This window comes from Lissotriton vulgaris, chromosome 2_1 (assembly GCF_964263255.1).
Source record: "Lissotriton vulgaris chromosome 2_1, aLisVul1.2, whole genome shotgun sequence".
Lineage (NCBI taxonomy): Eukaryota > Metazoa > Chordata > Amphibia > Caudata > Salamandridae > Lissotriton > Lissotriton vulgaris.
The window spans coordinates 741,648,783-741,672,078 of NC_141687.1; positions in this window are offsets into that span (position 1 = coordinate 741,648,783).

Sequence of the window (23,296 nt, forward strand, 5' to 3'; positions counted from 1 at the left end):
GGGGCCGACCAAACAGTCGGCACCCTCAGAGGGGGCAAACCACTCCTCCCCTGCCCTAGAGCAGGACCGCCCACCTACCCATTCCCAACCAAACCCTTCTGCTCAGAAGCAGAAACATAAAATGGTATTATTTATAATACCATTTTAAAATGGTATTATTTATAATACCATTTTATGTTTCTGCTTCTCGCACTGTGAGAAAGCAGTGGGGCAAAACTCTTCCACCCACCTGTTTTCATTTCTCTTCATTGCACCTCCCTAACGCCACCCCTGGGGTGTCGTTAATTTCCTCGTAAATCTGGGAATGTGTCAGGTTCCATGGGTGTTGTGTGGGAACACCCACAGCAACACCCTTGGTAAATGCCCCTTTCACTCAGTTTTCTGTGTGACAGGGACACACATGTATAAGGCCATGAAAAGCCAGGTAAAGTGGCTTTACGTGGCCTTACAAATATGCTTGTGCCACCGAAACGTCAAAAAGTGACGTTCCGGGGGTGCAAAAAAGCTGGTAGAGGCTCCTAGAATTTAAGCGAGAAGGAAAAGCAGCTACCAACAATCCACTTGAATGACAAAAAGTGTTAAAAAGCTAAATGGTGTCTCATTGATCAGCGATATGTATTTCATGTTGTTGTCGAATAAGTTACTCCCTTTGTGCCCGATTCTTTTTAACAGTGGAAGCACACAAGGAATAAAACTGTACACGGATTGCAAATGTTCGAAGTGCTTTCTGTTGGTTTGAACAATTACATATTTAAGCGAAAAGAGGAACATCAGAGATGATTTACTGCCTATCTCAAATTAACAAAACAATGACATTAGATTGCATATTGTCAACCGTCCGGAAATCTATTTTGATTTCAAGCATACAATGTCCATGTTTTTCGTGAGTTCAGCTAAATGTCATTTATACATTTCTCTCTGCTAGAGTAGCCTGTTTAAGTGACGATAGCAGCGGCAGGCTCATATAATTCATTAAAAAATGCTTTTAATGTCAACATCAAAGGCAACAATAAGTAATCATCTTCTTCAGGAAATTGTAAACGGTTCCTTTTAAGCTTGCTAAATATGGCAGTCATCAATTTCGTTTTACTATGAATCATGGAGCAAAAATTTTACTTTGCACTTTAATCTCCAGTACAGTTATCAACATTGCTGCATTAAAAAAAAACACATTAAAAATTATATTCCGTGATGTTTTGTATTGGGCGGGCATTTCAACTGTTTTTCAATGCATAATTGCTCTTTGTTTACTTTGACATAACGAACGGTACGGTGGCATTACTTTAGCACAATGTGCAACCAAAATAACAAAAGGAATAAAGGAACTCTCCGTGGTTTCCACGCCCTCGCAAGTGCACACTTGATCCTGTTAGGTGAACTCATCATTTACCAGCCATTTCCCCCCCCCCCCCCTTCCTGTTACAATGACAGCTAGGCAATATGGAAGAAAATGTGCTGGTGTTCCTCTTTATTCAGTATATTGGGTACACCATCTGCAATGGAAAGTCGGTCTCCCAAGCCACCGTGACTCTCTGGGCATCAGCTGAAGAGCAGTCACGACTCAGGGCCTCATTAATGGGGAATTGGCGTACGGCAGCCCCTCAAGTATTGCTGTGCTGCCCTACACCAATGTGAAAAGGCAGGAATGCATCGTATTTATGAAATACGGTGCCTTCCATTCCTTTCCCCCTGCACTGGCGCATAATTTGCTGCCTAGCGCCAACATAGGCATCCTTGCATCATGTGGGTGCCTCCATTGTTTTAGTGCAGGAAGGAGCACATTTCTGCACAAAAACAATCCTGAGAGGCATTTCCACTTTCTATGTGTGCTTCAGAATGCAGCATACATGGAAAGCGGGAAAAAAATGAGGAGCAATAAAAATATGTCTCCTTCTTTCGCCTGCTCTGGGGAGGCTTACGGTTTTGGGACTTCCCCAGGTTTACATGATCAAGTAAATCTGTGGTAGTGTCAAAATCCATGGATGTTGCGTGGGAAAAACCACTGCAATGCTCATGGGACGGCTCCTTGGCAAGGCAGCGACTTGTGCGGCTTTGTCCTACTCCATATCTATGAGGCCATGCAAAGTCATGGAGAGTGGCTTTACGTCGCCTCATGGATATGATTGAGAGACTTGCACTGCAAAGCTTCAATAAAAATGATGCTTGTCGGCACAAGCCTCTTATAAATTAGCCCCTAAGTTAAAAAAAAAAGTGGTGTGAGGTTAAGCATAACACAATAATCAGAGTTGCAACGAGCATGCAGATTTCCTGCTTGGTTTGTGAGTTCTTGTAAAGACACAAAATGTTAATAATATCTAAAAATCTATCAATATATGTACAGTAAAACTAAAACTCTAAAAGACTAGCACATCAAAAAGAGTAATAAGGTAACAGACTAAGGTTATGAAGATAAACAAGTGCCCAACCATACCTTTACAACCAATAAGAGTGATGATTCGAAACAATAAGGAATAGATAGCAAACATCTTCTGTTCATAATCTCCACCAATTGTGAACATATGCCAGGAAAATGGGGGGATGAATTCCACTTTATATCAGGTTGGCAAGCATTTAGCGTTCCTGATCGCAACATTGAAAGTAGCTAAAATAAAGATAAAATATTAGTCACCAATTTCTTTTTATTTTTTAATTATAAAGTTAAACAATTCTTCATACCACTGGAATTATCAGTGGTTGACATTATCATACCTATGACCAGTGGCAACATATGCAAAAGTAGTAGCATAGGGAGGATTCGTCAGAGGATACAAAGTTGATAAAAATTGTATTTCTATTTAGTTTTGACTTGATGGCTAAAGATTAGGTCAATGTAAAAGTTGTTGATACATTTAAAAATCTTTGACGGGTGCTTTGGAAAAGCGATGATAGACGTGGAACACTCAAAAAGAAAATAATTTGAACCGGCAAGGCTAAGGAGTAATACACAATAGGCCTCATTACGATGGTGGGCAGGCCACCACTGATAGGCCACCGGAGGCAGTCCGCCCTACATCCAGGCCATTGGTCTGACTGAAAGATTATAAAACCAGTTGTCAGAGCACAGAAGTTGGAGGAGAGACTGCTGCCTCCGAAAGGATTCAAGATTCCATCGGGCAGTGGTCAGAATCCTATCCCTAAAATAGAGGTGGAGCCTGCGCAGGCACCACCGTAGGGATTAGGATGTCCCTTTCTGACTGGCTTTTCATGATGATTAGACCGCCATGAAAAGGTAGACGGAAACTCAAGATCTGGCGTTTTGACTGAGACTCTCTACCCCCAGGATCCGCTCTGGTTGACAGTGCTGTATTCTACAAATTCTGATTGATTGATTGATTGATTGATGCCAGCTTTCTCAAAGCAATAGCAGTGACCAGCACACTTGATAGTGCATTTTGTATATTTTCAAAATGACTTTCATGATGCATAAATAAAGGTGGTGTGATGTAAGGTGGGGGAGGTGACAGAAAATAGCGGCCAATTGCAAAGTACAGATAATAGTAAATTTATAATTTCAAGAAGGCTGTCATGTTGTGTGACACAACAAGTCATGAAAAAAGAGTAAGGGCCTGATTTAGCATTTGACATCTGACCCCTGACTCTTTGTCAGTGAAATTGCTCTCCCACCATTACAGCTCCACCATTGAGTGAGGCCTCCCCCAGCCCAGGCCCCTGCACTCTGCAGTGTGAGTGTTCACCCTCTTCTCTAAATCTAGATTTTTGCTTTTTTCTGCTTTTTGCACTTTCCTGTCTACTGCTTGTCTTCTCTTTTTCCCGTTTCCGCTCCAGTTTTTCACTCATTTTCACTCGTTTTCTCACCCATTTTTCACCCTCTTTTCTAAATGTAAATTTCAGCTTTTCAGTGTTTCTGCACTTTCCTGTGCTCTGCTTGTCCTCTCTTTTTCCCCCTTTTTCCCCACTCTCCTCATTTCTTGCCTGTTTTCCCCCCACAGCTGCTGCCCCCGCAGCCCATCCACCCAGCACGACCAGCGTGACCAATCCAGCTCCCCTCCCCGTACCCGCCTCCCAGCTGTCCAGCCTTCCATGACCCCTACTTAATGGTGGCTGCTGCTCAGCCGCATAGCGCCCGCGTGACAAAGTTGAGCCAAAGGCAAGCCGGTCTGTGCCCATTCATGACACAACCAGCGGCAGGAACCCTGGACCTCCGCCCCGCCAAGTCTATGATCCAGCAGCACTCCACGCTCTCAACCGAGGCTGCAACAACAACTGCAAGCTAGCATCACCAGCCGACACCCATGATCCCTTCAGCTGTCACCGCTGAAGGCATACCTGCAGCACCGCCAAGAACACAGATCCAGCAAAACCCGCCCACAAGAATTCAACCAAATCAAAGACCCTGCAATGCATTCTCTTCAACGTCCGATCTCTCCACAAACATGCCACTGAAATCTGGGACCTCCTTGACAGCACCACCCCGACGTAGCATTTTTCATAGAAACCTGGAGCACCACCACATTGGGACCAGACATCACTGTCACCATCCCCCAAGGATACAATATGTCCAGGAAGGACTGCCCCACCTTCCCTGCAGGAGGAATCTCCATCATCCACAAATCCACCCTCCACCTGAGCACAGTCCCAGACGAGCACACAGACCTGAAAGAACACCTCCACTTCAAGATACTGGCTAGCCCCACCGCCACCCTCCGAAGAACCCTGATCTACCGACCGCCTGTGCCTTGCGGACCCTTCGCTAACTCCATCACGAACATCATCTCCCCGCAGTCCATCTCATCCACCAACTACTCGCTTCCGGGAGACTTTGATTTCCAACTTGGCAACAAACTGGACCCCAACACCGCAACCCTCCTGGACCACCTCCATAACATTGGACTCCGCCAGATCATGACTGAGCCGACACACTCAGCAGGACACACCCTTGACCCCCTCTTCACTACAGGAAACCCCATTACCGTCAGCCACACCACCGAACTACTATGGACCGCCCATCAATGCGTCCACTTCCCCTCCAGAACACCCAACATCCACAGACACCAGCACCTGCTCCTGTATTTCAGAAAAATACACAGAATGGAAACCGCCCTCTTCACCACAACAGACCACAACAGACTACTGGACAAAGGAGAAACAGTAGCCCTCCTCCTCCTCGACCTCTCAGCGGCATTCAACACAGTCTCTCACCACACCCTAAAACGCAGACTCCATGATGCAGGAATCCAGGACAAGACGCTCAACTGGATCAGCTCCTTCCTCTCCAGCAGAACGCAGCAGGTCAGACTCCCCCCTTTCCTCTTGGACCCTACACCTACCACCTGCGGAGTCCCCCAGGGCTCCTCCCTCAGCCCGACGCTCTTCAGCATCTACATGGCTCTGCTTGATCGCATTGTCAGAACCTACAGGTTTAATATTGTTTCATACGCAGATGACACCCAAATCATCCTCTTCCGATCCTCAACCAGCTAAAAAAATTCCACCTCTTTCAGCACCAGTGCACACTCCACTGGCTTTCCATCGAGGCAAGAATCACCTTCAAGATACTCACCTATGCACACAAGGCCCTCCATGGCACCGGACCAGCATACCTGAACAGCCCACTCAATTCCACTGACCCCAACGGACCCTACGATCAGCCCAGCTCTTCTACACCGTGGTCCCCCGCCTCAGAAAGACCAGATCGGGAGGCCGCTCCTTCTCCTTCCTAACGGCCAAAACCTAGAACGCCCTTCTGCTCCAACTCAGTCAGACAACATCACTCCCCATCTTCGCAAGAAACCTCAACCTGGCTCTTTGACAGAGCCCTCCTTGATGGATTGGATCCTGCAACCCCCCCTAGTGCCTTGAGACCCTCACGGGTGAGTAGTCGTGCTTAACACACCCCTGATTGATTGATTGATTGATTGATTGATATCCATCAGGGTGGCAGAGGGCATTACTTTTGCCTCCCTAATGGAAAACTAACCATCAAATTAAGAGATGACTTCTAGCCCAGCGATCATCCCTGTATATTGAAAGGAACCGCCATCATGGCAGTTGCTTTCAATGTACAAAAATATTTGTGGATTGCCACCATCATTTTGACGGCCATTCATCAATCTTTTTTTCAAAACAAACTACCAAAGCACTAGGGAGAATACTTTTTTCTGTCCCTCACCATCAGACTTTTTTCTTGGCAGTGATAGACAGAAAAAGAAACTACATTTTACTGTCATCCCTAAATAGGGTGCTCGGTGTAATGTTCTTCCTCTGATGGCCTCAACTCCATTAGGCTGTGGGAAAAAGTTTTACAGTGACGGATTCAACAGATCTCTGATGATAAAAATGTAAGGTTCAACCAACTCTAAATAGTTGGGCAGGCTGAGGGTTCGATGGACCGGGTACATTTGTGGTACAGTACCCTATCCATCAAAATCCAAATTAGGCCTTAAATACAAATGGTATAAATCTTGAATGGGCGAAGGTGCAAAAAGTATCTGACTGGCAAGAGGACTTTGGTGGGCACAAAATTAGAATTTTGCTGCTCAGTACCTATTTATTCTGTGGCATAGATACCAGGGTTGAGTCCATGTGAGACTTGGCCCTTTTTGGCTAAAGTTCCCTAACCTTTTTGCTTTTCCCCTAGACCTTTTTTCTGACATTTTTTACCAACTTAGATCTTTTGGACACTTTGCCACTGCTAACCAGTGTCAAAGTGTAAGTGTTCCCTGTATAAATTAATGGTAATTGGTTGTCCATGATTTCTATGTTTGCCTTACTAAGTGAAGTCCCTAGTGAAGTGCACTATGTGTGTCAAGGCTAGTAATGCAAATGCTACTAGTGGGCCTGCAGCACTATTTTTGCCACCCACACAAGTAGCCTTAAAAAGTAAACTCAGGCCTGCCTTTACAGGGCCTGTACGCAATTTGTAAAACTGCTATGTTATTCTATCAAGTGTACTCACTTGCCGAACTTACCCTTCACTTTCTGTGCACAGAAGACACCCCTATGGTAGGGGGAGGAGGAGCCCTAAAAGTGAAGAGGTCTGGGCTGGTGCTATAAATCAACTGTCCCATCACCTGCTAAGTGATTGAGAATCCAGACCCCACTAATCAAAGGAAGAAGGTGTCACTGACAGGGAGGCACCCAGAACTGGTTTGAGCAGGGGTCAGTGCCCCCTGTAACACAAAGACATCAAAGCCCTTAAGGGTTATAACTATGCGAGTTGAAGCCCCTGAACTTTGGTGAATGGCTTGATCAAGTGTGAACAAGACTGGAGCTACTTCGTAGTCAAGAGAACCTTTGCCAAGAAAGAAACAATTGAAGGGACTGATGGATTGGACTGCCCTTGCTGTGTGAACTGGGGATGGCCTGCAGTTTGCTGTTTCAACCAAGGAATGGCTAAAGGGATTTTGCTGTGTCTTGTGTCCCCCTGCTTGAAGGACTTTGCTGTGTGCTGTGTCGTGAAGTAACTGTCCCCAATGGCCTGAGGTGAGCTAGCTCCCTGTTTTGAAACACAGGAACACAAAAGTTTCCAGAGAACACTCTCCGAGACACTGTGTGCATGTGCTCTGTCTAGCCTGAAACCTTCGTAAGTTGTGCCCTGTGATCTTGGGCACGTGGAGTTCAAACCGAGACTCAGCGATGCAGTGTGAGTGTGTTTGGTGCAGCCTGAGTCCTTCGAGAGGATCGTCCTGTGAACGTGTGCACCGGGAATCCAAGTATTTCTCAGCGATGCTGTGTGCGTGTGCTGTTTGCAGCCTGAGACCCACGCCACAGGTGCCCTGTGATCGAGGGTGCACAAAGATCAAACGCGTCTCGAGCGATGCTGTGTGCGTGTGCTTTCTACAGCCCGAGACCTGCGCAAGTTTTGCCTGTAATCGGGGGCGCCAGAACATAAAGTGTGTCTCCGTGATGCGGAGTGTGTCTGCTTTCTACCGCCGGAGACTGCGCAAGTTGTGACCTATGATCGTAGGCACCAGAAGATCAAGTGTGTCTCAGCACTCTGTGTGTGTGTTTGGTGAGCAGCATGAGACCCACGTGAGGAGTTGTCTGGTTATTGTGCACCCGGAGTCCAGTGAGACTCATTGACAGAGTGCAGGTGTAGTATGCAACCTGGGTCCTTCCAATTGCCCAGAAATTCAGAGGGATTGCATCAGAGGCCCAATTGGCTATACGAGGACAGGAGAGTGGGTTTATGCCCCCAGGTAATGTGTGTCGACTCCTGAGCTCGGAGGGAGACACTCTCGGCCTATTTCTCTGTCCTGCAGCATCAGTCTTTGCTTCGGCTCGGATTGCGGCCTGTGTGCCAAGAGAGTGGCAGCACCGAGGCCGGAGTGTGAATCTGCATTTACTGTGTTATATCTTACCAGTGTGGGGGGGCAAATGTGGGCAGAGACTAACCACAAGCCAGCACGAGTAGCAGAAAGACTGCCGGAGGCACAGTGAATGGTGCCGGAGTAATTTATGTATTGCATTATTACTGCACAATTGAGTATCTGATAATTGTAAGAAGCATTGCCTTATTCCTGAACAACAAACTGCCTGTTTGTTGTATTGCCCATTGCATCAGTTTTGCATAACAAACTGCCCGATAGGTGTGTTATGCATTGCACTGGTTTGCTTACCGAACTGCCTGATAGATGTGTTACGCCTTGTCTTAGTCCTGCATCACAAACTGCCGGATTATCGTATTACACACTACATTAGTGTTGCATACCGAACTTCCTGATATATATATGTTCCGCATTGCATTCGTTTTGCATACCGAACTGCCTGATTACTGTATTACACTTTGCATTGCTTTTTCCTAACAGAGGGTTCGATTCACAGAACTAACTTAAGACAAAATCCTAAACTTACTACCATTTTGGTATTCACAGAAGGCACTTACTCATTTCAGTATTCACAGAAGTTAGGAGTCCTAACTTTAGGACTCCTAAATGCCTTCTGTGAATACCAAAAGTCTTAAAATTAGGATTTTTCTCAGTTTAGGAAAAGTAAGGTTAGGACTCCTAATTTTAGGACTCCTAATGCCTTCTGTGAAAACCAAAAGTCTTAAAGCTAGGATTTGTCTCAGTTTAGGAGTAGTAAAGTTAGGACTCCTAACTTTAGGACTCCTAACTGCCTTCTGTGAATACCGAAAGACTTAAAGGTACACATTGGCCTTGAAAATAAGCCTGGCTGCTCATGCTAAGCTACCAAGGGGGTGGAACGAGGGCTATCTCTAGAGGCGACCTGTCTTTCTCTAATGTTGGGGACTCGTGGGTCCCTGTTTGGCCTACGGTACCTACCTCAGCCATCCAAAGATCTAGGGATTCTAACAGCCCAGGTTTATTAAACTTGTGTGTTAGACCAGCCAAGATGTTTGACTAATTTTTGGGAAGGACTCACATCCTCCCTAATTTGTAGCTATTTTCCTACAAATTGATTTTTGCTGCTTTAAATAAACAAATAAACAATGAAGGTCAGATGTATGTAGGTAATTGTTTGTGATTACCAAGTAGCTATTTGGTAATCACAAACACCCACGTATAAATGTGTGTATGACATATATTGCAATTCCCAGTGGGACGCAAATAGACCTAATTAATGAATATTAATGAGGTAGGTCTCGGTTTGCGACCCATTGGGAATCGAAAAAATCACAGGGATGGTGGCCTGCAAGGGTCAGCAGATTACCAGGTCTGTGATTGCTTTTCAATACAGCAATTCTTTTTATTCAGCCTGTTTTCCTTTAAGGAAAATGGTATGCGTTAATAAAAAGAAAAAAAGAAAATATTTATTTTCATTTTTTAAGTCTAGGCAGAGGTCTGTGGGTCCACTGCCTGCTCTGAAAAAATGTTTTTACAAACATTCACAAATGAGAAAGGGTCCCCTTGTGGGCCCCTTTCCATTTGGGAATGGGTTAACACCAACTTGAAGTTGGTGGTAAATTGTGAATGCTTTGCAACCACATTTCAGTCACAAAACATTCATAAATACCACTGCCATTCATTAAAATGACGAGATGCCATAAACATAACCCTTCCTAATACTGAATCACAAACCCAAATCGCAATTCTATTATAGGTTACTGAATTGCAATTGGGCCTTTGAACATTTAAAAATGCCTTTTTGCATTTGGAAACTGCCCCATTCTGCAAATCGGACCATTTGCAAATGTATAAAAGCTTTGTACATCAGGGGCTAATTATGTTACAAAATATAGGAAAATCAGCTGCATGAAGTGAGGGGTACACTGAGAAATTGGAAGCAGCAAGTAATAACCAGTCTGACCATTACTGAAGGCTAATCGGCAGCGATCAGTCACTGTGTTGTGGTGAGCCTCAGCTAGGCCTACCAGTGCTAGGCGCTTGCCCTTCTCTGCACAAAGTCCTTAGACCAATAGGAAGAAGTTGGCATGGAAACTGCAATACAAAACAAAGTACTTTATTAGCCTCAAGAGGTGGAACTACATTCATAAAACGCCCTTCGGTAGTGTATGAAGTAGCACACCGAACAGTAGGAACATGGACCTTTTATACCCACACAGGGGCTCAAAAGAAGGCGGTATAAGAACCAAAAGAAGGTTATAGGTACATATAAGTTCACACAGAAAATGCACAATCAACAAGTGGGAGGAGCTAGCAGTTTCTAATTCTAGTAAACACATCCTGACAGTTACAGACTAATGACAGCTGCATAGACAGCTGCAAGCTCAACTGAGCATGTGCAAAGTAGAAGAGGCTAAATATAATTTGTCACTAGGCAGAGTACAAAAGTATTTATTTATTCAACTTGTTAAGCAGGTATCCTGGCGCTGAGCTACTTAAAAGGTAGGGGTGGGTCGGGCAGTCGTCTAATTCTTAGGGAAACAGCCAGGTTTTAACACGTTTTCTAAAAGGGAGAAGTTCTTTGATTTGCCTAATCTCCCAGGGGAGTTTGTTCCACAATCTGACTGCTGCCACTCCAAAGGATCTACCTCCTGACCTGACTTTCTTAAAGCTTGGCACCTTCACCAGTCTGGCCGAGGACGAGCAAAGCAGTCTCGATGGAGTGTACCAGTCAAATTATTTGGGCAGAGTCACTGGTCTACCCCCATGAAGGGCTTTAAGAACCAGGCAGAGCAATTTCAAGTACACTCTCTGTCCCAGGGGGAGCCAGTGAAGTTTTGCCAAGGCAGCAGAGGCAGATTACCTTCTGGACAGCCCTAGCACCAACCTGGCAGCCGCCGATTGGATCCTTTGTAGCCGGTCCAGGAGAAATTTAGAGGAATCTAGGAGGAGAGCATTATAGTAGTCAAGCCTACTGAGGATTGTGCACCTCGCCACTGAGGCGTGTGCCTGAAAAGGTAGAAGAGGAAACATTTTGCGGAGGGACCTGATGATTGCAAAGCAGGTGGCTGTTGTTTTTGTAACCTGGGCTTCCAGGGAAAGCTTGCAGTCAAACATAATACCTAGGTTACGAGCAGTTTTTATAGGCTGCACAATGTTAAAAATGCCCGGGAGCCAGAAGTTGTCAGGAATAGAATGGGGATTTTATTCACAGCACACACAATCATCTCAGTCTTTCCAGCATTAAATTGTAGGGAGGCGGCCCGGAGCCATCAGGCCGTATCCTGCAGGCACTCATGGAAAACCTCCACAGACGTTGAATCCTCTCCCTCAATGGAGAGGATCATCTGGGTATCATTGGCATAGTTTACCATGTCTATGTCGTGAGATTTTATGACTGCAATCAAAGGTTTTAAATAAATATTAAAAAGAATAGGGCTAATTGCCGATCCCTGAGGCAAACCATACCGCACATTAGAAAAGGCGGATTGAAAGGGAGGGAGGGACACTGCCTGCTGTCTATCATGCAGGAAGGAGCAGAACCAGTTTAAAGCACAGCCTCTCAATCCAGCCTCACTGAGTCTCTTCAGCAGAATCCCGTGATTTACCGTGTCAAAGATGGCAGACAGGTCAAGCAGAATCAACGCAACTGCTTGACCCCTGTCTGCCCGCTTTTGAAACTCATCCATGACGGCCACCAGGCCAGTTTCCGTCCCATGTGCTGGCCGGAAGCCGAACTGAGCCTCTTCCAGCCAGTTGTGTTGTTCAAGGTGCTCGGAAAGTGTGATGGCAACAGCACGTTCCACAATTTTAGATGGGAATGGCAATAGGGCGATAGGCCTATAATTTTTAGAGCATTTCGGATCTAAAGATGGCTTCTTCAGTAGCGGGGACACTAGTGCATGTTCCCATTGTATGAGCACTATTCCACTCACCTGTAACTGATTACAGATCAGCCGAAGGGTAGGGAGGAGTACCTCCTCATACTCCTTCCAGATCTTATTTGGCACTGGATCCAAGGTGGACCTGATGTAATACCATGTGCCATGCGATTGAAATCCTCCGTTGAGAGTGGTCTAAACTCAGATAGGATTTCAGCATCCTGCCACCCCAAGCCATTATCCATACCCTCCGACTCCTCCCTAGTAGGGGCTCCTGGGTGCTTGGTCTTAGGTATGGGGTTCCTGATGGCCAGTTGGCCACCAGCAAGATCATTAATAATCAATTGGATCTTTTCTTGGAAGAAATTAGCCAAATTTTCGCAGAGGTCTTGAGAGGGAACTATTTAATTCTTGGAGCAATCAGGGCTGGTAAGACTGTTTAAGATATTAAAAATACTCCAAGCACTATTTGAAGCATTGCAAATGATGGAGGTGAATCAACTTTGGTCTTTTTAATCGCATGTTTATACTCCTCAATTTTATGTTTCCACAGCTGCTTGTCTGTATCCTTGTAGACATGCCTCCATCTCCTCTCCGCCTGTTTACATCCAAGTTTCAGGTCTTTTAACAAGGCATTAAACCATGGAGCAGATGCTTTTCCTTTACCTCTATGCTTTTTAAGAGGGGCGCAAGTGTCAAGGATAGAAGTGATCTTTAGACACAGTGAGACATAATTCTCCTTAACAGTATTATCGGGCGAAAAGCTTTCCATAATTTTAAACACAGGACAGCCGCTCCTCATGTGTGCGAGCGTCTTCCAGTTTCTGCTAACATATTCCGTCATTGGATGCCGGACTTGAGTTTGACGAGACTTAGATTTGACACAGAATTTCACCAAGAAATGATTTGTCCAGTCCACAGGAAGGACCTCACCCATCTGAAGAAGGTGGGGTTCGGAGATCACTAGATCAAGGAGATGACCGGCTTTGTGTGTAGCCTTAGAGACCTGCTGGTAAAGACCAAGACCTTAACAAGAGTGAAGCAGATTATAAAGACCAGGGTCGAGAGGACCATTAAGCCACAGGTTAAAGTCCCCCAGGATGATCAATTTATGGTGGGTGGCCGCCAAATTGGTAAAGGATTCAAGCAATAAGTGTTGTGGCTGGGCACTAAAGGCCCCAGGAGGCCTATAGCATACAATCCCAGAGCAGACCAGACCCAGTTTATTTTTTATGGTCACACCAAGTAGTTCTAGGTCCATAATCACATCAATATTAAAATTTATAATCTTCCAGGAGTCTCTGTAAATGACTCCAACTCCGCCCCCCCTCCCATGAGACCTGGGTTGATGATGGATTTTGTACCCCGGTGGGCATGCCCACCCCAAATCGACCTCACAGTCAGTGCTGGTCCACGTTTCGGTCATAAATAATACATCAAGCTTGTAAAGTTGTACGAGCAACTGAATTTCTACATTTTGTTTAGGGAGTGACCTCACGTTAAGGAGTCCGCATATCAGCAGCCCTTTGTTGAGGAAGTCTCGAATAGGAGTTTCCGAGACTGAAAGATCAAGGGTGCCTTTATCGGCGTAAGAGTCACCAATTTGAAGGAGGCGCTCCCTGGAGTATTTTTTTGGGCACAGATCCACCATAGAAGCCCCGCCGGAGGTCAAACGGGCAGCATGGCTGGCGCTGAGCATAGCCATAGCGCGGATGGGTACAAACGGGCTTGCCTTTGGCGTGCCACGCGGGTCCGCTGCGTTCTCGCGCCATCCCGGGTAAAGTAGCCCTGAGCGAGCGAATGGCTGCAAGTGGCTGCAACCACTAGAGCGTCCGCCCCACTACCACCAAGATGGCGGGTCCGAATGCATGGAGGACCACGCCAATCTACAAATTCTCTGGCAGAAACACCGCCCTCATCCCCTCAGCAGTGCAGAATAGCAATAATAGCCCAGAAGGTATATTTTAAAATAACACAAGTAAACACTCTGTTAAAAAACGAATGTTAAAAACGGACAGTAAAAGAGCGTGTGGCCGCGCTGGCAGATCCCTACCAGGCGCACACAACTACCTTAAGCCGCTAAGTAGTAGATGTCAGAAAGGTAGGACAGAGAACATGGTGAGCATGTGGTAGCACATGGCATACAAAAAGGCTGCCAAATCCAAGATGGCTTCAGCTAGATGCTAACCCCGATCGCTGCCAAATTACAACAGACGACCCTTTTTTGCATTAGCTGAAGACATTCGTTCATTTGGGGTAATCTAAATATGCATCCTGTATATTAATTTGCATAATTTCTGCAATTTCTTTATTCAGCATTTGTTGGGCTTTTATTTCTGCAACATTTCGCTTAGCAGGTGTACAACCAGTAATGCAGTTTGGATATTGCATTAAATTCTGAAGGTGAGTAATCCGGAATGCAAACACAACAGCTGCTGCGGATGATGCGACATGCACCACCTCGATCAGCTAGAACAATACGATTTTGGAGTGCTACAATCCTTGCAATTTGCAGCTCTTCAGTAATGTTCCCAAGTGCCATAGCTGTCTGATTGGTAACAGCTTCCACAACACAAGTCAATTGCCTTATCTTTCTACTGTTTAATGCAGCATCCACAAAGAAAAACAAGCCCAAATTAAAGTTGACATATTGTTGCAAAGTGGTGTCAGTCTGATCAACCTCATCTACACTTATTGTTTTTTTTAATCTGTTCTTAGATATATCATTATATAGCTTAAAATCTTGGTGATACGATGGAGGTGCAAGGAACACAGGGGTTAACAGAAAGGACACATAACATACTCCGGACCATCCAATTGGGGATTGGTAATATCCCTTATTACCCCATACAAAATATGTGTTATGAGATGATGTGAAACTACTATTATTGGCACCTTCAATAGTTAATGTCAAAGTACACTCACTCCTTCCCACTGGAACTTTCCCAACACTTCCTATACATAAATCTGCTTTGGCTCTTGTCACAGAAATTACAAATGGTCTAGTGTTCTTTATAATTCTTGTGTTCGTGAAAACATATGGTACAGAAATATTGTCAGGTCGATACTCTTCCCAGTCCCATTTAGTTCCTTTAGCTTGAGGGCAACCATCTTCTTCAGGGTAACACTCTTTATTAAGGTGATGATCAATCCTGCCCACTGTCGCTTTCTTTGAAGCAATCAAAAGCGCAAACCAAGCTTGACAAGAACCATTTTCCTCTGGTGAGCAGGTATTATCCCACACACCCAACAGTCAGTATTATTCGTGGCATTATGGGTGTGATGCAGCATCTGAATGAACGTGTTGTTCAGGTAGGATTGCCGATGCTTCTGCTCATGGTAGGAAAGCGTAAAGTAATGATGCTCAACTGGTTCAGGAGTAGTGGCAATCAGCAATTGTCGAGCAGGAGCCACTTTCTCTACAAACCAAGTTATTACTGCTATAGCCACCATAGCAACAACAAACCCTACAACACAAATGATCCTTTTGTTATTCATTTTGGCAATACCAACAGTTGATCTCTCTGCAGACATGATTTGTGCGTTGTTGAAGGCAATCGTTGGAGCTCTAAAGACCTGGGCAGCCGTTGATTTCATCACCAAGGGTCAAGATGGGTGTCACTACGCAGGACTGATCCCCCCCTTGCCACATCGGCACTCCGTTTCACCAACCCAGGACGGCAGCTCAACAGTCTTTTTCAACAAGACGGATTCTTTCCTCGGTCACAGTTGATATCGTGATACTCCAGAGATTGTGTGGTCCAGGAAGACTCCCTCAGATTCATCAGGTGAAATAGCATGGCCCTTCTCCGTTTCCAGAATCTCTTGATGATCAGTCAACACAGCAGGTTCCACCAAGGCAGCCAACACTTGCTTGCAGTGAGTGCTATGGACCCAATTCTCTCTGTTCGTCACTCAAACCATTGTCCTAGTTGCTAGGAGAACCTGCTCCGGTCCTCGCCACCTCGGTTCCCAGCTGTTCGAAGGCCTTGACCATCACATGGTCTCCAGGTCGGAGTTCATGGGCCTCACCTGTAGATCTGTCAGGAAGAGCTTCTCGAACCTGTTGATGAATAGAGATCAAACTATCAGTCAACTGCGCCAAATATTAAATAAGCAGCAGGCAATTTCCACTTATTCATCTCTTTGTTGCGCCAACAGCCCTCATCGTCCAACATTCCTTCTTTGGACCATTACTCAAGTTGTTCCACAGAGGCAGATCTCTGTATATCTAATACTTCTTGTCTACCATCATGCCAATGCTTAGTTTGTGATTTCACTATGTACATAGATGTAGTACTTCATTGCATCGTAGTCTCACGAGCTACGCGGTCTGCAAAGGCGTTGCCTTGTCCTGTCTTATCAATTTCTTTATTGTGTGCACTACACTTAACAATAGCTATTTTCTTCGGATATGTCAATGCAGTCAAAAGATTATGCATTAATTCTCCGTGCATTATCTGCATCGTGTGGGATGTAAAAAAGCCTCTTTCCTTCCAGAGTAAGCCAAAATCATGGGCCATAGCAGCTATCTGTATAGATGTTCACACATAAATCAGTGCTAAGTTCACGAGCTTGTGTCAAAGCTATTAACTCAGCTGCTTGAGCTGACTTTTGTGGTATATGAGCTGTCTCCACTACTGTCTCAAGTGTTGTAATTGCAAATGTAGCTGAAGTCGTGCCATCTGGTAACTTCAAACAGGACTCATCAACCCACAGTTCCCCATCTACATCTAAAAGGGGTGTATCTTGCAAATCGGTGTGACCCATTGTCTGTTCCTCAGTAAGGAAGATGCAATCATGAGATTCCTGTGACTGAGTCTGAGTCGCTGGATATGTCAACAAAGTAGCTGGGTTCAGTGTCACCCATCTCTTCAGTGTAATGTGAGGGGCCAACAATGTCAATTCGTATCCTGTGAAGCGAGCACTAGTTAAGTGTTGGGTTTTAGTCTGATTCAAAAGGGCATCGACCGCATGGGGTACTAGCACCAACAGTTTGTGTGACAAAACTATCCCTTCACACTGACGTTTGGACACAGCTGTTGCTGCAACTGAACGGAAGCACCCAGGCAATGCACGAGCAACATGGTCAAGAACCACTGAAAAATATGCAGAGGGACGCTGCTTATCACCGTGTGTCTGTACTAAAACTGACAATGCACAACCATCTTTCTCGTGTGCGTAGAGTGTAAAAACCTTTGTGTAATCTGGAGTGCCTAATACTGGTGCAGAAGAAAGAGCTTGTTGTAGCTGATGAAAAGCTTCCTGGCATTCATCTGTCCATGGAAGGGGAATTGGAGTGTCTTTAGTCAAAAGTGCGACCAAGGTTTTAATGATGTGTGAAAAACCTAATATCCATTGCTTACAGAACGAGGTCAAACCAATGAATGCACAAACATCTTTCTGAGTAGAAGGCACTGGTGTCTAAAATTGCTTGTATGCGATCTGGTGTGAGTGCACGCCCCTCCTTAGACAGAAGGTGACTTAAGTAGGTAACCTTCGGTCTACAGAATTGCAATTTCTTCCGTGACACTTTATGGTGGTGTGTAGCAAGAAAAGAAAGTAAAGACAAAGTACATTTTTCACATTGCTCAGGCATATCGGCTGCCAACAAGATGTCATCGACATTTTGTATGAGAGCCACGCCTTCAGGCAAAGTAAAAGAATCAAGTTGTTGTTTCAGTGCTTGACTATAAATGCTACAGACTCTCAGTGTACCCTTGAGGAATTCTAAAAAATCTGTACGATCTATTATTCAAAGTGAAACCGAACAAATATCGGGTATCAGGATGAATAGGAATCGAGAAGAAAGCATTCTTCAGATCTCTTACAGAAAATGTAGTTGCTGTTGGAGGAACTAAGGTGAGCAGTGTCGTTATGTCAGAAACCACAGGGTATTGTAGTACTACAATCTTGTTGACTCCTCGTAAATCAATAATAAATCTGTAAATCCTAGTGTCAGTGTCTTTTTTCAAAATGGGAAGAATAGGACTGTTGCAAACATTATAAGGAACTTCTTCCCCAACCTCCACCGTAATCAAATCATGGACAATGCGTGTAAGTGCTTCTTAGCCTTCTTGAGATATTTTATATTGAGGCAATCGTGGCAGTGAGGCACCCTCCTTGACACTAATATGTACTGGCGGAATAACCATTTGCCCTACATCGGTATCTGAAGTAGCCCAGAAAGTACTAGGAAGTGAAGCTAATGCAATGTCCTCTTTAACAATACAGGATCTCTCAATCACGGGGTAGTTGTCATTCAAAATGACATGTACTCCTTCCGGAGAACATCGTATCGTAGCCATAAAATGTTTGAGCATATCAAGACCCACAATATTGTATGGTGTGTTTGGAGAAAGCAAAAATGAACATGGAGCAGTAAATTTATCAACTTGGAATGCAAGTGATTGTGACAGTGGGCTAAGGGAAGGTATTCCATCGAAACCTATTGATGTAATAGTTAATCCAGACAGGGGAGCCCTTGGAACCAAGTGTTTAGATAAGGCCCTATGAGTAACTCCTGTATCAACCAAAAACTGATCAGAACAACCCAAAACATGTGCTGTAACATAGGGACCCTTCTGATCTACTGGAACTTCAACTGATTCCTTACCCCATCCTAGGCAATCCTATGCATAAAAGGAATCCTTGAAATCAGACTGCATATAATCGGACATTTTGATATTGATTTTGTCTGTCAAAAAGTGTTAAACCCATCCTGTCCACGCATATTAGAATCAAACCTATCACGATCATCCGTGCTTCCTCTAGGTCCTGGATATCCTGAACGATTTCGCATTTGTCCCCGTCCGCGTGGATACTGCTGAGCACGTAGTGCCGGACAATCGAAAGCCCAATGTCCAAATTTCCTGCAGTACGCACACTGGTCGACAGACAAATTTGAACGAGTATAGGAAGGGAAGGACGAACCATAAGCTCCACGTCCACCTCTATCATTGCCTCTCGAAGGCGGACCATAAGCCTGAGCCAACATAACCTTAGTTTTTAACTCTTTAGTCTTTTTATCCTCACTGCCCTTCACTTCTAACTCCTGTTGTTTGTAATACTGAGCCACAGTTAAAAGGGAAGCTGGAGAAGAGGTAGTCCATGAACTCTCACTGGCCTTTAGGCGACTAGCTATTCCTAGCAGCAGGTTAGTGACATATTTATTGACAAACAGATGCCTGCCCATGTCATCTGTCAATGACTGGCCACTAAAATCGTGGAATGCCTCCTCAAAGCGTGTAAAGAAGTCAGAAACCGATTTGTTTACCTTTTGCTTACAAAATGCTAATACTGTCCAGTCTATCTTTTTAGGAGGAATAATTGTCTTTAATTTTACTATGATAGCCGTGGGGAGATCTAATATTAACTGACATGGTTTCTGTGCTGGTTCCCTTTCTTCATCCATTCGTTCTAAATCTTTCCATTCCGCACCAAAAGCTGTACGATCATTAACTTTACAAACAGTTCTCCACATATCAGGCGGTAATATCAATCCGAAAAACAGGTCAATATCAGGCAGAGTCATAGTACAAGAGCTAATAGCACCCTCAACTTCCTCATAAAAAGCTGCTGGATTCTTCCGTGGATCAGGTAATGCAGTTTTAAGAGCCATAACATCCGCTCTGTTCCAAGGAGTGTAAACCCAATTATATACAAAATAACCCTTTGCATTAGTAGAATCCTTATCATCACTAGTTCCCGTGCCTCAAGGAGGAACATACAAAGGTGCGGCTTCCCGCATAGGTTTTGCATGAACTATCATAGTCTTATCTGTTCCGAAGATAAAAGCTTGTGCCACGCCGGTCTGAGATGTTTGTGCAGCTGCTGCTGCCTTTTTCTCCTCTTGCAAACGGACTGCATCAGCACGCAGTTTAACCAAATGTCTGATTGTATCAGCCACCTGGGAGAAAACAAAAAAACCTTCACGCATTTGATTACAGTTATTTGCTATATCATCGGGCTCCAATTCCTCAGAATGTGTCCTAGACTGCTCAATGACCTCTGCAGCAAATACCTCGGTAAAATATATTTGCTACCTTTCCTGCCGATCTTTCATGTCATCTAAAAGTTCAGAAGCAGGGGCAACACTACGAAAGGCTTTATGAGCAGCAGATCTAATTTCAGACGCACGCTTAGCGGTCAACATAGAACGAGTTTCCAGTGCTTTCTTCTGCTCTGTAGAAGAGTCTTCATCTGACTCATGATGAGCAGAAGGGAGTGTATACGGAGGAGGAGAATGGTCTAACAAAAGAGAATCATCTTGGGGTTCATTAAGGATAGGATAGAGAGGTGTACAAACAGCATATTGGCCATTTACCTGTAAATGACGCTCCCTATCTTCTCTCTCTTTAATTTCTCTATTTTTCATTTCTAATGCTTTCGCATGAATGCTCTTATGCTGTTCCTTTCAATCAAGGCTTGCTCAGGCTTCATTCATTCACATACTTCTTTCTCCCACATACCTACACAGTCAAACATGTCTTGCCTAGCCTTATGCTTAAACATTTGTTCTTCCACATACTGAATCTTCTGCAAATCAAATGACCCATGCATAGGCCAACGCAACTCCGGATCCTTATGAGTATATTTATTCCATAACGTGCTCTACATTATAGAAGAAATACCATATTTAATAGACATATCCCATTTAGGCGTCCATTCCTGGGGAGCCGTTTGTGCTTCATCAATTCCAAAACTGTTACCATTACAAAAGCAACACATTCTACGAAGTGTGCTAGAAACAGGCATGCCAAAAATAGTGCTGAATATGCAGTATTATATCCAAAGTAGCACTTAAAGTACGCTTGTATGTTGTGCCGCTCAAATCAATTCAAAACAGAGAAAGTTCTCCTCATTACCTGCCTATATAAATTGCAATTTATATAAATCAACTACTCCCATATCCCAAATTGGCCAATACAAATTCCCATAGCCACAGCAAGCGTCGCAAAACGACCTTACCAATCCCAGGCGTCCAGATTCCAACTGCCAAGTTCGTGACTCAACCAAATGGTCACTGCACGGCGAATCAACAGAAGAGATCTTAGTCGAGGACCGGCGCCACCTGGATGGTTAGATCAGAAAGAGAGGAAAAACACTGTGGTTTGCCAAGAAGCGGGTCTCCTCGGGCTATGATGATCCGTAGCGAGATTCCAATCCTTCATTTCAACCACTCCTTTGGGCATCTGAGTAGCTGATGAGCCCCACTGGTTGGGTGCCAATGTGTTGTGGTGAGCCTCAGCTAGGCCTACCGGTGCTAGGCGCTTGCCCTTCTCTGCACAAAGTCCTTAGACCAATAGGAAGAAGTTGGCATGGAAACTGCAACACAAAACTAAGTACTTTATTAACCTCAAGAGGTGGAACTACATTCACAAAACGCCCTTCGGTAGTGTATGAAGTAGCACACCGAACAAGAGGAACATGGACCTTTTATACCCACACAAGGGCTCAAAAGAAGGTGGTATAAGAACAAAAAGAAGATTTTAGGTACATATGAGTTCACACAGAAAAATGCACAATCAACAAGTGGGAGGAGCTAGCAGTTGCTAATTCTAGTAAACACATCCTGACAGTTACCGACTAATGACAGCTGCATAGACAGCTGCAAGCTCAAATGAGCATGTGCAAAGTAGAAGAGGCTAAATATAATTTGTCACTAGGCAGAGTACAAGAGTAGATGTCAGAAAGGTAGGACAGAGTACATGATGAGCATGTGGAAGCACATGGCATACAAAATGGCTGCCAAATCCAAGATGGCTTCCGCTAGATGCTAACCCCGATCACTGCCAAATTACAACAACTGTTGCAAGCTGAATATGATCTTTCCCATTCCCTCGTAGGACATTACTTCTGTTTTTCTATGAAGACCATTTGTACAGGTGTTCTTTCAGGGTCATTGATATCATTAGTTTGAAAGCAGTTTCTTACAGAATAAACACACACACACACAGACATGCAGACACTCGAACACGCACACACACAAATGCACATGCTTAGAAATTAATAGCAACATCCTTACATGATAGAAGAGATTCTACTTTTTACCCAATGCAAGTATAACATGCAGAGAATTCTATTGAGGAAAGCTGAGGGGACATTGTTTACTTATTAAACTTCTACATAAATGGCTTAGTCCTGCCCCAACAATGCCCCATTGAGGAGATATTGTGGATGTGAGATTCAGAGTCACATGACCTGCTGTTTCACAATATTGTAAGGAAGGGTATTCAAAGAAGCAAAGTCACCTAACTCATACATTTTAAAAATCTTTGCAAAGTTCAATGCTTGTAAACTTTAAAAGAAGACATACAACAGTAGCGTCTGTGGGTTTCATAACAGCAGGAAATACTGCTGCAGAGAGGGTCTACTCAAGCCAATAGGAAGAGTGATACCTCTTTGAGCCACCTACGTTCCCATGCTCTGGGCCCCCACACAAAGTCCATCACTCCAGATTCTAGGTTTACTAGTTTAGCCTGGAGCTCAATCTTGTCTCTGCAGGATCATGGGCCAAGTCCAACCTGTGCCCCACCCTAATTTCACTATCTTTGACCACCCCAGAGCTGCCCCTGCTCTCTCAACTATTCCTTGCACTCTTCACTGGAACATTGCACATTACACCAGAACAGTTGCAGTCTGCCACAATTTCCTGCTCAAGAATGTCCTGCACAGAGAAAATCCTAGTTTCTCAAATGATCACGATATGTGGGCTTGGGCTCTAAAAGTCACCTCAGAGAACTGGGCAAAGTGAGGTAACAATAGCCAACTTGACTGAGGACAAAGTTTCCTGATGACAGAGATGTACTAAAAAGATTTGGCCATCACAATTATGAGTACCACATTTTGCAGGCACAGTGTTAATTGTTGTAGAGGCTGGTCATACCTGCAAGTCTTCTGCTGGTTGATGTGCCTCCATTAATGTGCCCTTGAAATATTAATTAGCCATATGTACTCACATGGAAATTTCGACTGCTGAATGCAGCTTAAGTGTTCATTTGGGACAACAGGGAAATGTAAACAGTGATCAACACAGAAACACCAATTTCCACAAGTTATTCTTCAAAAACTTGACATCCCTATAGTAGTTTCCCTGCTCCTTGAATTACCAGGGCCCCCTGGTAAACATAATTACATCAATTTAAA